The 16075-nt window shown below is 38.3% G+C and overlaps 1 pseudogene; it reads left to right on the plus strand.

Moving 5' to 3' along the window:
• The first annotated feature begins 8783 nt into the window (after positions 1–8783).
• Positions 8784–8884, plus strand: LOC130468304 (uncharacterized; annotated as a pseudogene).
• The last annotated feature ends 7191 nt before the right edge of the window (positions 8885–16075 follow it).

Genomic DNA, 16075 nt, shown 5'->3' on the forward strand with positions numbered 1-16075 from the left:
GAGGGTTTAACTCCACTATCACCATCAAAACGCATTTCAAATATCTCGGGGATGGTTACTGTACATAACACCCCGACCTCTAATTCAATTATTAAAGCGTACTTAGCAGCGGAATTAACCTAATTCGGTCGGGACATTACCAGCCATAACTCCCTCTTGGGAATTACAAGGCAACCATCAATCATAAGCTATTAAATCCTCCAAAATTAACATAATAATCCTTTATATTCCCAAAGTAAAAGTACATAACTTACTAAAAATCTTTAATTAAACTATTAAAACTTAGAACATTAACTAGGTGAATATTGCTAAAGTGAAATCCTCGCCACTACTCGTTTCCATCGTTCCCAGCAGTACCTAAAACAGAAAACAAAAACGGTGAGCCGAAGACTCAGTAACGAACTATTCTAGCAACGTAAATTCATTTCAATTCATTTTATTTAATAACACAGGGAGAATAGAATAATGTAAAACAATTTATAAAGTCCTTTATTTAATTCATTTATAACTTTAGGGTGCACATGCTCGCTGTGGCAAGTATGACATGGTGGAACGTCTTCCACGATGGACCGCTGTCCATAAACATGGGGCCTTGGCCCGAAAACATGAGAGCCTTGGCTCAATGGGCGGATGACCCATGGGTACATGCATGACCGAGAATCGTAACCTGTGAACATATAATGCCAAACGGACTAGGTATTTCACTTTCATTTATCATGTTTCGTTTAATTTTACATTTTAGCCTTTTTACTTCAGTTGGAGTAACATATTTCCTTTGGATCATACGATAAAACATCCTTTCTTTTCATGGTTTCTTATAAACAACGTTTTATAAGAAATTCAATCAATCATAATATCATTTTATAAGAAATTCAATCAATCATATTATAATAAATAATTCAATCAAATCACATTTCATTTCCCGCAATTCATAAAACATGTCAAAACATTCAGATCATAAATGCAATCATAATGTCATGATTTCATAAACACATTTAGAAGGGAATTGCGGGTACTAGCAATAGCCGTTACCTCAGTTCCGCGATTTTTGCTAAGGATTTTCCTTGGTTCGTTTGTCCTGAGCTCCGAGTTCAATTTCTTTCCAAAATATTAAATCATTGAATTAGTTATTAAATCGATAAATAAATAGAATCAATATTTTTTTAAAATCATAAAATTTATAAATAATGAATTTTTATAAATTACGAGTTTTAATATAATTTCATAATTTAATGAAAATATTATCAACGAAATTTTTAATCGAAATACATATATATTTTATAAATCGATTTTCATGAAAATATTTATAAATTCCGTTTTTGTTAAATAAAGCTAGTAATTTATTTTTGTAAAATCAACAATTAAACCTGAAAAATATTAAACAATTTTATTAGTAAATAACTAAATTATCACAATTTATTAAAGCATGCAAATTAATAATTAGAAATCTGAAAATATAATTAAGTTTGTAACTCACCCAAAAGCCCAAAAGAAATATGGCCCAATTTTTAATATGGGTTGGAAGGGAATCAAAGTTTTAAACAAAACTTTGATTTTGGGTTTGTCTGGAACAGGGAAGGGGATGCACGAAGAGGAGCAGGGGAAAGGGAGGAGGGAGGAAGGGAGGTGGCGGTTGGCTGGGCGGTGCGGCGGGGTTGCGCCGGTGGTTCAGCACGGCAGGGCCGCGACGAAGATGGTGGCTGAGGTGGCGCGAAAACTGGAAACAGGGAGGGGGGAACATTACGAACAGGGGAGAAGTAAACGGGGGAGTTTGGGTGGTCAGGTGGTGCTGGGAATCGCCGGTAAGAGTGGGAGAAAGGGTTGAGAAGGTGGGGAATGGTTGGGTGATGGCTGCGGTTTTGGTGGTGCGGCAGGGGAAAGGAAAGAGGGAGAAGGGGGTGCGTGGGAGGAGGAGAGCAGGGGAGGCGATGGGGGTGTGCGGTGGTGGCCGAAGGTGGTTGGGATGGTTCTGGGTCGTTGTTGCGGTGTTTAACGGTGGTTGAGGTGGCGGACACTGGTGGTTATGATGGCGGTGGTGGTTGGTCCGAATCAGAGAAAACAAAAGGGGAGGAGAATTGAAATTGAATTTGGTTGCTTGTGGGAACTTAATCTAAAGTTTCTGAATTTGTAGGGGAAGAAGGAAGAATTATTGGGGCATGTATGTGGACGGGCTTAAGGGAAGGGAAGAAGGAAGAAATGAGCTTCCTTCTTTGAACGTGAAGAGGAAGAAAAGAGAAAGCAAAATATAAATTTTGGTCTTTAGGGGTAGTTTAGTAATTTCACATAGTTAGGCCTAAAAATCAGAAATTTTGTTGCTATTTTTGGAAATTACTAAAAGTAGAAACGTTTAGTTAAAATAATTCTTAATAAAAATATCGTTAACAAAAATTAAATAACTTTTCGTTTATAAATTTATCATTTAACAATAAATCGTAAAAACGATTAAAATAACGAAACTCGATTATTCGTAATTTGTTTAAAACGAAATTAAGCTAATAAATATTTTTAATTTTAATAAATCAAGTTTAAAAATTTCGGGGTATTACAGTTACAACATCATCAAACTTATCCTCAAACACCTTTGGGATCCCATGGATATTCTTGTCATCGGGAGAGGACCTAGAAAGCTCATTATCACACTTAGAAACACGAAAATTGTTAGAAGGGTTAGCATGTGAGCAAAAGCTCCCAATATAAGCAATACTTTCTACCTTCATACAACTTTTCATATTTGCAAAACATCCTTCACCAAGGGGAAGCTTGAAGCTAGCTTTTGAATCTCCCGCTTTCAAGGTGATTAGTCCCTCTTGCACATCAATAAGAGCACCCGCGGTGGCCAAAAATGGCCTCCCCAAGATGATGGGGGTATGGGCACCCTCATCGATGTCCAAGACTACGAAGTCAACCAGAAAAGTAAGCTTGCCAACAACGAGGGGAACATCCTCAATCCTACCCAATGGCAACATAACCGATCGATCGGCTAGTTGCAATGACATAGCGGTAGGAGAGAGATCACCTCGATTGAGCTTCTCATAAATCTTATATGGCAAGATGCTCACACTTGCCCCAAAATCACAAAGAGCATTATCAAATTTGAGCTTTTGAATTCTACAAGGGATAGAAAAACTCCCGGGGTCATTGAGTTTTGGGGGAAAGGAGTGTTGAATTAGAGCGCTACAACTCTCCGTGAGTTCACTACTACAAAAATAGGCAAAGAGACCCAACCAAAATTGCTTAAGAGACCCCATTTAAGGGGGGTCTCTAGATAAAAGAGACCCCCTCATCTACAGGGGGTCTGTTTGTTAAAAACAAGAGACCCGTTATTTAAGAAAAGAGGTATGTTTTGTTAAACATACAAAAAATAATATAGAAGGGTAAGAGACCCCTTATTAAAGATATGGCGTATGTTTGTTGAAAAATTCAGACCCCATATTTAAAATAGGGGGTCTCTTCGATATTTTATATTATTTTATCCAACAAACTAAGACCCCATAGGTAAGATACGGGGTCTCTTTGAGTTTTTTAATATTTTTATAATTAACAAATTCAGACCCCATATGTTAGATAGGAGGTCTCTTTGAATATTTTACTATTTTTTATTATTATACTCGAGAGAGCCCTTTTTGTACCTAACGGGTTTCTTTTCATCAATTTTTATTACAAAAATTACCATAAATAGACCATTTTTGGCCTAAAACATCAGCATTTAACCGACTTGGTAATTCCAAAATAATTATTACAATTACCAAAAAATTATTTTCACTTTACATCAATTGTAATCTCCAAAAATATAAAAATAACAAAATTCAAAAGCCTATATAATTGTCTCAAAAATCTGACTCACTAGTCCAAGAATATGAAGCTTCTCTGCAAATTGAATCAACCACAAAACCTAAATACCTATTTTCCAGGTCATGGCCAAATTCTTTCCAATTCTCATAGACAACCCACTGATCTTTATCATCACACTTGTCATCACGCCATCTACATCAGAATTTTAATGATAATTGTGCTCCGATAATGTTGTAGGTACGTCTGGAGTACTTGTTATTTCATTTTCGCCAACTTGAATGGCAAAGGATCCCGTGGTTCCTCCCAATTCTAACACAGAAAGTTGATAGCCTGGACTAGATTTTCCAAATAAGCTTTGAGTTGTAAAATAGTTGTACTGACCACAAAAGGAATCTTTAAGTCGAATAGTCGATGGCCTAAAATTCACCAAAATATCCAGTAGCTTCAAATGTAGCAGATGGACGACAAAAAGGAACAGAATAGTATGTGTAAAGCTGGCATCAAGAGAGGTTAACTTATCAACTTTCACCATCAATGGAACTCCCTAAAACCAAAAAATAATACCGGAAAGGATATTTCAAAATCAGACGACATGCGACAAGATACACTCACCGATAAGAAAAGGATCATGCCTACACGAAGACTCTAAAATAGGGGGAAAATAAACTTGAGCTTATGATAAATATTCAGATAATAGCATGCTCCGAATTCCAAAGGATATAAATCCCACCCGGGATAACGAGAAGAGCTAACTGGTAGGGAAACACTTAAATGTATGCGTTATGGTCTCTAATTCACTATAGCATAGCTAGATATATGCATGCCTACGAATATAAACACACTGACAGATTGAGAAACCAATAGGTGCTCAAGAATAGATAGGCTCCGCGAACTCCTTGTTCCCAGTTCAGATTTTAAAAAAGGTTTATGATACCATTACAACAAAATATGCCAACTAGAAATTTTAAGCAAACTTGTTTCTGATTTAGTTATTTTTTTGTCCAGGTAAGGTGAGAGGCTATCAGGACTAAACAAACATACCTAAGAGTATATATTCTTAGATGATGTACCAACAAAACAATTCAGTAGACTTCAGGGATGGGCTATTTACCCTGATAGATTGATGTCACATCACATGTGACCATGTGTTCTCTTGATAAAACGAATTAGTTCTCGAGCATAGTTAGAAAGGGAATCACCATCAAAAAGAAATTACCAAAGAATGTAACATAATTTAGAAATTACCAAAGAAAGTAACCCTTTTCTGCATTAACTCCATCTGAGTAAAGAGCAACTCGTTTTGTCCAACTTAAAGTAATTAGAACTTTAGTCAAGTATAAGAGGAATTAATATCTAATTGTCCACAAACAAACCAAATTTTAACATGCATCCCTTTCTTAAATCCTTACCTTTTTGGACCGAATTCTATTAATACCTTTCTCGAGGTTCTTCAGCTCCTTCATACTTGAACTGCTCAGCCCTTCACTCATCATGTACCTGGAAAGCAACATGTTGTTCTATTTCAGATAATTTGTTCTATTCATTTATCATTTATTAAGTTATTTTACATTTATCCAATGAGAGTTACCTATTGTTTTTTGTTGCAGTGCGAAGTTGGTTTCTCAGCTTGGCGGGCTCTTGCTGATAGTACAACAATTTTCATTCCAATAAAAATTGTCAGAAGGTTTTGATACTTACCCTAGTAGAATACCGACCTATAACTTTCATAGCTTCACTATATATTTTCTTACAAAATAAACTGAAAATGATCATCTAAGGTTTTTCATTTGCATTACCTGAGCATTAGCTTCAGTAACAGATCCAACACCGGTCTGATAAGAGCACGCCTTCTTGTACCTGTCAATCGTCCCCTTGACACTGCAGCTAAAGAGTAATGATTAGTTCAATGTCCTAAATTTAGGGTGCATATTTAACTTATGTAATTACCTCTTATACATTCAAGTAAACAATGATAACTCTATCTGAACCACCTTCAAGAAGTAATTCTAAAATCACTGCTTAGGTATCAAATTGCCTCATCATAAAAGAGATGAGAACCATTATATTTTTGAGAAAAAATAATCATTTACTTCTAATCCGTAATAATTAGTAGGATTTAAGATTAAATTCTACCTCAAGACCCCAAATATTCTTTAATAGGATCATGGAGCTATGCACTTTCCATCTCACTCCCCAAATTTTTGTCTAAGAACAAGTTTAAAGTTGAATGTAACATACAATAGCATTAATCATCATTACATCTAAATTCATGCTCACTATGTAACACTCCACTACGAGGGTCGGTTTAAAGGATAAGAATTTTCAGCATCCTACCCAAGTAGCATCGATTGTAAGCCTACATCTTCGCACTGCTGATTTCAATTAGTACGGAGTAGCTAGAAGAAATACGGATTTACCTACCACTCATAACGGTCTTAGAAGGTAAAGGGCACTCATAATCAACTAAGGAAATGAATAACTACTTTGACTTCTTATGAGGTTACTTTGAGTTATTAAAGACTTATCTATCTTCTTGATGAGACTAGCATTGTGCATCAAATTCAAACCATTATACCAAAATCTAATATTCAAACTCCTGTTCGTGATGAGAGGTCTAGATTTTGATTCTTGTTATGTATTTGTACAAAGAAGAAAAACAAACACAATCTATTTCAAGTCCATTTCTTCTCTAAAATTAAAAGTGGAGAAAAGCTTCCGAAAGTCAAGTTTCTAAATTCCTATGGCGTCACCAATCTGACATCCTAATTCCGTTTATAACCTCTAGAAAATCGATCCCTCAAAATCCTAATCTCACAACACATAACCGAACAAGTAAAAAAAACCTAAATTCCGTAAAATCCAAAACGAATAAGAAAACAAAAATCAACAGAATTGCAGCAAAATCAACATGAAATTCAAATGAAATCAACAAAAACATCACAAAATTAGAGATTTTAGCTAAAAATTAAAGACTGGAAAATGGCGAAAGTGGTGAACTTTACGAGGTCGAAAATAAGCAGATGCCATAAGTTCTTCTGATCCAGATCTGCAGCGCATTGTAGCTCGTTAAAACTGGATACTCGCTACTTGTAAGTAATGTGGCGCCAACATCATGGAGATTTTCTCAATGTAGTTTCTCAGATCGAGAGGGGCAATGCGGAGGAAGATAAATGGAGGAAAAGCTCGTGGTTTATTTTTTTTTTCAAGAAACAAACTTGTTGGGAGATTAGAAGAAGGAAAATACAGAGACCCGGTAACCAAATAAGGGGTCTCTTCAATTTCTCCTAACTTTAACCATGTGGGTCCAGTGCATATAAGAGACCCGTTAAATTAAATAACATGTCTCTTGATTTTGTTACTCTATTTTTCGTGAATAAATTGTGGGTAATTTGACTCATTAGAGACCCATTATCTCTGATATTTGGTCTCGTATATTAAAGAGACCCGTTATCTCAATAAACGGGTCTTTTCTTAAGGATCTCTTTGCCCATTTTTGTAGTAGTGGTTGCACGGTTTCCTTCGGTTCACAACTTCTCTTGCCACTAAGAACATCTCTCATGAATATAGAATAGTGGGGCATTTGTTTAAGTGCCTCGGTGAAAGATAATGTCACATAAAGCTTGCTAATGGTTTCCCAAAACTTGTGAAATTAATCATCTAGCTTTTTTCCAGCAAATCTTTGAGGGTAGGGGGGAGAAGGAATTGGGAGAGCAGGAAGAGTAGCCCCCGTCGACTTAACACCATCACTCACGTCATCGACATGAGACTTCTCTTCCGCCACATCACAGTCCAGAGATTCATTTCCCTTAGAATTCTCACCCCTAGAGGAAGGAGCATCAACAAACTTAGCACCATCATCTAAAGTCTTCCCACTCCTTGTCATGATTGCATAAATTTCCTTAGGAGGTTGACCTTGCGGTGGGAGACTTGTGTGCACTTGTTGTTCTTTGATGGTGCTAGCTAGTTGTGCTAATTGAGTTTCAATCATTTTCAAGTGAGTGTTGGATTGCTTAAATCCATCCTCAAACTCAACATTCTTCTTGGCTTGCGCCCCCACGAACGACTCCATGAGAGCCTCAACGTTAGACTTGAGAGGCGGGAGAGGTGGAGGTGCATTGCCATAGCCACTAGGATTTTGTTGGAATTGGTTGCCATAGGTCCTCGGCCCATTGAACCCAGGAGGTGGAAATTGAGAAACACCATATGGACCTCCCGAGTTCAACGGATAACCCCCACTAGAGGCACCCCTATATTTCCCATAAGAGTAGTTGTAACCCCCTCCACCTTGATGATTGGGATTATAACTACCTTGATTGTATTGGGCTTGATTGCCAAGACCATGAGATTGACCATAGGGTGCTTGGCCTTGATAGCCTTGCTCCCTATAGCCACCTCGGCCTTGACTATCATACCCACCTCCTTGGCCGAAGCCTTGGTAGGATCCATGCATAGGGGGCCCTCTAGGTGCTTGCCTAGAAAAGTTTTGACTATTGGGGTTATCATATCTAGGCCTCTCATTCATAGCATGGGCATATTCCAACTCAAATTCGCCTTCATAAGAAGGACCATAATCCACATAAGACACATTATGCACCAAAGGACAAGAATTGGGGAAATTACCAAAATCTTGACAATTATCACAAAAAGATGTGCCCGGAGGCATAGTGTCATAGGAACTCACCTTGCTCTTCCCCTTACTGAGAAGAGAAGCCTAAGGCGGTGGAATTGTTGATGGTGATGGTGGTTGGCTTGGTGTGCTCTCTAGCTTTTCCAATCTCGAGCTAATCTTCTTAATGATCCTTGCTTGCTCCATAGAATATACCGACCCTTTACCATCATCACTCCTACCCTTACCGTCATAGTCCCTTGCACCAACGTGCCAAGCTTGGTAGTTTTGGACCACATCCTCAATTATCTCTTCAATTTGATCTTCGGTTTTGTTCATGATGGGACCACCAGCCCCCGCATCTAGACTTGTCTTGGAGTTTGGGATCCCATGGTGGGGGCATTCCCTTTGGTATTCCTTGAATCGGTCCCAAGCTTCAAAAAGCGACTAATCCCGCTTTTTCTCAAATGATTGAATTTTGTGGCGATATTCCGCCGTCTTGCCATGCGAGTAAAACTTGCTCAAGAACGCACTTGTCACTTCATTCCAAGTGCGAAGTGAGTTGGGCTTGACCTCCTTCTCAAGCCAATCACTAGCTCGCCCAAGAAGAGAGAAGCGTAATAGCGTTAACCGCACATAATCCGAGGTCACACCATTGTGTTTGATTGTATCACAATAGTGTTAGAACTGTTTTAAGTGCTCGTGCGGTGACGCGTTGCTCTTCCCATAAAAAGGATGGCTTTGAACCAAGTTGATCAAGGCGGGCTTGATCTCAAAGTTATTGGCATTAGTTGTGGGAGCTTGGATACCGCATGTTGCTTCAAATGCTCCCGGTATACCCAAATTCTTAACCGGGAGAGCTATAATTTCATAGGCTTGCTCGCTTTCTTCTTGTTCCACACCTACACTCAAGGGTGCAAATCGATTGTGCCTTGACGAGCGAGTTCGAACGCGCCTAAGTCTCCTTAGTGTCCTATCCAATTCAAGGTCAAGAGGGTGGAGAGTCCTTTGACGTGCACGTCCCTTATCAAGCATACAACCTCAAAGAACAAGTGAGTATTGCAAAGGAAAAGAAAGCTAAACAAGAATGCAATATTTTTCCCGGCAAACTAGTCTCAACAAAACTAAATAACAACGACCGTTCCCCGGCAACGGCGCCATTTTGATAAGGTGTTTTTCCGTCGTTGAAAAGAAAACCACCCGACCAAACAAAATTTATAAATCCTAACTTTCCGGCTATATTGCTATAGCGGCAAGCATAGGGATCGTCCCATAGAAACGGTGTGCATTGAGTCAAAGTGTTAAGCTAGTTTGGACAAGAGTTTGTTTGAATTAATATCTAGGAAACTAAGCTAATCAATCAAGGAATTAAACATTATAGGGAAATGCTAGGGAGTCGGGGATAGCCTAGGGAATTGGGGGAAACGATCTAAACAATCAAGCAATCATGATGATGCAACGTCTTAGTGCATAGGGGAATGGAATCGAATGACGTGCTTGCCACCTCTCGAATGGAGCACGCGAAGCATCTAATCTATGGAAAAGCTTTCGCCTAATCCTAAACTAGATAAACTTGCATATAATAGGAACCACCATTCACTTGCACAAAATAGGCTCACAATGTCTTGCCAAACCTAAATCATACATTCCAATCAAATCCAATCAATTAGCATTTGCAACTACTACTCAATTGGTCATGGATATCCTATCACTAAATCAATTTAATCACATCAATCAATCAACATTCAACCATCAATTTCCCCTAATTAAGCCCCTAGATTCTCCCCTTTTCCTAACCTAAATCTACTCACTACACATACTTGAAACTAGGAAATTCATGGATTCTAGGCAAGCAATTATGAAATTGAAGGAGTAGAAGGAAAGAATCAAGAAGTTGAGCATTCAATTGCAAAATCAACTAAAGAATTGAGAATCAATGAAACTAAAATCAAAGCAAAGAGGAATTCAAGAAGTTGAAGACAATCAAAGAACAATAACAAAATAGCATGAACAAAGAACTAAGAACTTGAATTAAATTGCAAGGAATTGAGAAGAGTTGAAGAAATTACAACTTGAAGCTTCAAAGCAATGGAGTTTCTCTCTCTAGAAAACTAAGCTTGAAGAGCAAACTTTCTAAAACTTTCTAAATTCTCTTTCTGAAATTAATTGTTGAATAATAAAAATGAAAATTCTATTTATACAACCCCTAAAAAATAGAAATTTTAAACTCGAAAGGTCAGCCCGCGCAGCGATGCGATCGCGGGGACCCAGGTGCGGTCGCATCGATGCGAGCGTGCTCCAGATCCATATTAGGTTATGATTCATATGACAAAACATAAATCATGCGGAAAAACCATAAAGCCAGGAAAGCATATTATTTACACATAATCATTTAGCATAGTTTAGATGCATACACTTTGTTGCGTGCCCTCCCTAGCTGCGCCCGAACCGAACAAGAACAAGTCTTTAGGACTCCAAGTGTCGTCCCTCCGTAGATAGTCCACAGCACGTCCGGATCCGCCTTAAGCTTGCCCAACTAGGATCGCCCTTAAGGTACTTAGAATTTTCGGCTATTGTAGGCAATTATATGACTGAATTTTTGCTCTCAAAAATTTCGTCCTGTGACTAAGAAATGTCTATCAAGTGAACTTGAATGTCAAAGGTTGAAAATGGTCCCTAGTCGGAGTTTTCTATAAAATTGGACGCATAGAAAACGTTAGACGATTAGAATGCAAGATGACTAGTAGTTCTATTTCTTGAACTATGTGGACATGGCAATGTCATAATCATTTGCATAGATACTTACTTTGGGAACACTAGTATCGGACAAGACCTATGAAACTTTACTGTAAGAGATGAAAATCTGTCATAAGTAAATTTCATTAAAATTATTAGACACTAAATCCTCAATACCTGAGTGATTTGAGATTACTTGTTTGAGAACTGGTTGCTTTGACGTTGACCAACCGTCGCACCGTAAAAGGAGGCTATAAAGGCAACGCTCAGGTAATCACCTATCAAACGAAGTCTAATCTCAAGATCGCAAGATTGGGATTGTCCTCCCATAAATCGGGATGAGATGCTTAAAAGTTGTACAAGGCCACTCGGAGAGCTAGAAACTGTGAAATGCATGGCCGTGCTCGGATGAATGATAGGCTATGATTATCTGTTTATTTGATCAGTTGAACTCTGAAACCGAGGAACACCTCTGGACATAATAAGGATGACAACTCTTACCTTATGTTCAAGAGCAAGCATCGAGCGACAAAGGAATTAGGAAATCCACACTTGTCCCTAAGGACAAGTGGGAGACTGAAGGAAATAATGCCCTTGGTCCAAGTATGCATTCAATGTTAAGTCTAATAAATGCGGTTCAGTATTAATTAACAAGTTAATAATTCAGTGAGATCAAGTGAGCTGAATGCCTAGCTAGAGGCCGCTTCAGTTCAAGTGGAATTAATGATATTAATCCACAGCTTACTCTTGACTGAACCCGTAGGGTCACACAAATAGTACGTAAACGGATCAAGTATTTAATGGCATTAAATACTCCATCTATGGATATTCGGAATCGACGGATCTTGGTTTCAGTGGGAGCTGAGATCGTCACAGGCAAGAAATGAATACTCCGGAAACGATGATATTGCCGGAAATGGAAATATGGATCGTATCGGAAATATAAATATTATCCAAGTCGTAGATGTTGCCGGAAACGGAAACATGGTACGTATCGGAAAATATTATCGGAAATGGAAATATTGCCGGAATCGGAAATATTGCCGGAAATGGAAATATTGTCAGAATCGGAAATATTATCGAAATCGGAAAATAGTTCCGGAAACGGAAATATTAAATATTTGTTCGAAACGGAAATTAATACCGGAATCGGAAATATTAAATATTGTTCGTATCGGAAATGAATTCCGGAATTGAGAATTTAATCGGAAGCGCATCGTACGAATTAGCATCGGACGAGGCCTGCCAGACGAAGGCCCAGCACGAAGCCGGGCCATCGCCCAGCAAGCCAAGCGCAACAACCACACGCCAAGCATGCGACCAGGCCCAGCACAAAAGCCAGGCCCAGCCGAAGCTTGGGCGCGCGCGCGGGGCTGCGACGAGTGGGCTGGCGCTGTGCGTGGGCCGCAAGGCCTGCGTGCGGTGCTAGCGTATTACTCGAAGTGTGTTACTCGAATCCTAAGGCTACCGGGATTCGTCATATGATTAAATCTAATCCAAAAATATTTAGTTTATTTAATTAGAGTCCTAGTAGGATTATAATTAAATAAATTAGTATCCTAATAGGATTCCAAATCCTTTTCCATAACTCTATAAATAGGTGCCTAGGGTCACATATTTATAACGAGTTTTTAAGTATTCAAAGTGAGTTTTTGAGAGAAAAATTCAGTCACACAATTGCCTAAAAGTGTCGAAAATAATAGTACCTTAAGGGCGATTCTAGTTGGTCAATCTTAAGGCGGATCCGGACGTGCTGTGGAATATCTACGGAGGGACGACACTTGGAGTGCTAAAGACGTGTTCTTGTTCGGTTCGGGCGCAGCTAGGGAAGGCACGCAACAAAGAGTATGCATCTAAACTATGCTAAATGATTATGTGTAAATAATATGTTTTCCTGGCTATATGGTTTTTCCGCATGATTTATGAATTGTCATATGTATCATAACCTAACATCAACACCATCAACATTAATATATTTACATGACCGGAATTGTAAACCCTGATATGAAGCTCCAAAATCCCCCAAAAATTCGAAATTTAAATACATAGACCTAGAAAAATCGAAAAAAAGATCAGGAATTGAGGGGAAGTAAGAAGAAAAATACCTGAAATTCCTTTAAAGTAAAAATAATGAGATAGATTGGATAGGATAGAAATTGTACACCCTAATCTGAAACAACAAACACCCAAAAAATCGAAATATAAATACACAGACATAGAAAATTCTAAAAAATCATAAATTGATGGAAGACAAGAAGAAAATACCCGAAATTCCTTTGAAATCGAACAAATGAGATGGTTTAGATAGATTAGATGTTGAAATTCCCCAAGAGGAGAGACGAGACCTAGGGCTCGAAAATGGAAATGAAGAATGAGAAGGGAAGCAGAGGGACGCGATATCATCAAGGGAGGAGAAGGGAAAAACCATAAATACACTGTCTGTAAACTACGAGACAAAAAAAATTGTGCATGAAATCGAGGGTATTATAGTAATTTCACTATTATAGGAATAGTAATATCATCTCCTTGCTTTTATAAGTGTTAGGATATGGTTTTGATGTACTTGTCTCCTATTTGTAGATTTACAGGAATATGAAGATTAGAGCGTTGCAATGATAAGTAACAATATGTTGGTTTTTTTTGTGTTACCACCCGGTTCACCCTTAGGACTAATCCGGATTCGGGCGAGTTCAGGGCGGATAGGTTCCAGTCCCCTCACAATTGTTGTTGCAGGGGATCGAACACGTAGTCCGCCCTACCAAGTTCAGCCCCAATCACCACTGAACCAACATGCAATTGGTGTAACAATATGTTGTAAAAGTACGTGTTACTACCTGATAGGGTGTTTTTCTGTCGTTAAAAAGAAAACCACCCAACCAAACAAAATTTATAAATCCTAACTTTCCTGCCATATTGCTATAGCGGCAAGCATAGGGATCGTCCCATAGAAACGGTGTGCATTGAGTCAAAGTGTTAAGCTAGTTTGGAAAAGAGTTTGTTTGAATTAATATATAGGAAACTAAGCTAATCAATCAAGGAGTTAAACATTATAGGGAAATGCTAGGGAGTCGGGGATAGCCTAGGGAATTGGGGGAAACAATCTAAACAATCAAGCAATCATGATGATGCAACGACTTAGTGCATAGGGGAATGGAATCGAATGACGTGCTTGCCACCTCTCGAATGGAGCACGCGAAGCATCTAATCTATAGAAGAGCTTTCGCCTAATCCTAAACTAGATAAACTTGCATATAATAGGAACCACCATTCACTTGCACAAAATAGGCTCACAATGTCTTGCCAAACCTAAATCATACATTCCAATCAAATCCAATCAATTAGCATTTGCAACTACTACTCAATTGGTCATGGATATCCTATCACTAAATCAATTTAATCACATCAATCAATCAACATTCAACCATCAATTTCCCCTAATTAAGCCCCTAGATTCTCCCCTTTCCCTAACCTAAATCTACTCACTACACATACTTGAAACTAGGAAATTCATGGATTCTAGGCAAGCAATTATGAAATTAAAGGAGTAGAAGGAAAGAATCAAGAAGTTGAGCATTCAATTGCAAAATCAACTAAAGAATTGAGAATCAATGAAACTAAAATCAAAGCAAAGAGGAATTCAATAAGTTGAAGACAATCAAAGAACAATAACAAAATAGCATGAATAAAGAACTAAGAACTTGAATTAAATTGCAAGGAATTGAGAAGAGTTGAAGAAATTACCACTTGAAGCTTCAAAGCAATGGAGTTTCTCTCTCTAGAAAACTAAGCTTGAAGAGCAAACTTTCTAAAACTTTCTAAATTCTCTTTCTGAAATTAATTGTTGAATAATAAAAATGAAAATTCTATTTATACAACCCCTAAAAAATAGAAATTTTAAACTCGAAAGGTCAGCCCGCGCAGCGATGCGATCGCGGAGACCCAGGTGCAATCGCATCGATGCGAGCGTGCTCCAGATCCATGTGATCGTCTTCAGCGACGATTCTCTTCTTCGAACTGTGCGAACGAGCTCATAATCCGTGCGATCGCACGGTCTTGACTTATCCAAAATATTCAAAATTCTTCATGTGCTCGCACGAAAATTCTGTGCGAGCACACAAAAATTCAGTGCGAGCGGGCTCATTTCTGGTGCGAGCGCACGAAATCCTGAAGAGTTCCTGCATCGTTTTTGCGATTTCGTGCGAACACACACTTTTGGAACTCGATGACACGGCCTGATTGACTTTAAGGCCAAGTCTGTTGACCCGTGCGAACACACAGAATTCCCGTGCGATCGCACGAGACTGATTCGATCATATTTCCACTCTTTTCCATCATTCTCCAACATTTTTCTAGAAAAGTGCAAAGATGGTATAAGGGCATAAAAATACAACAAAAGTTATACAAAACTATCAAAAAGCATAATGAAATTCTATTAAATCCTAAGCTTAGAGCGACATAAATGCCGCTCATCAAACTCCCCCAAGCTAGGTGTTTGCTAGTCTCTAGCAAACTAAGCACGAAATAGGGAAGAATGAGCATATTATTGAGAATCTAAAAACTATCAAAACAAGAGCTACAAGAATACACAACCTAACTCACTTTCGTAGGAATCACGGTTGCATTTAAGCGCATGCAACAAGCTCTTTAAACCCCACAATCGCTCATGAGGGCGAGTGGGATCTCGCAAGGGTTTCCAAAGAGAGCCACCCATAACTCTTCCAAAAACACAATCAGGGCAATACCTAAAATGAAAAACAAACCAAGAAAAAGGAAGAAAAGAAAAAGAAAGAAAAGAAAAAGAAAGAAAGGAAAAGAAAATAGAAAAGAGAGAAAAATGAAACTACAAAATTCAAGATAAGGGCCTTTATTATGGAACGAGTATGAGAGAATGCTAATATTACTAACCAAATAAACGAATGCACGCTAACCAATATCCTAAGT

This window comes from Spinacia oleracea, chromosome 2 (genome assembly GCF_020520425.1).
Source record: "Spinacia oleracea cultivar Varoflay chromosome 2, BTI_SOV_V1, whole genome shotgun sequence".
In the NCBI taxonomy this organism is placed as follows: Eukaryota; Viridiplantae; Streptophyta; class Magnoliopsida; order Caryophyllales; family Amaranthaceae; genus Spinacia; species Spinacia oleracea.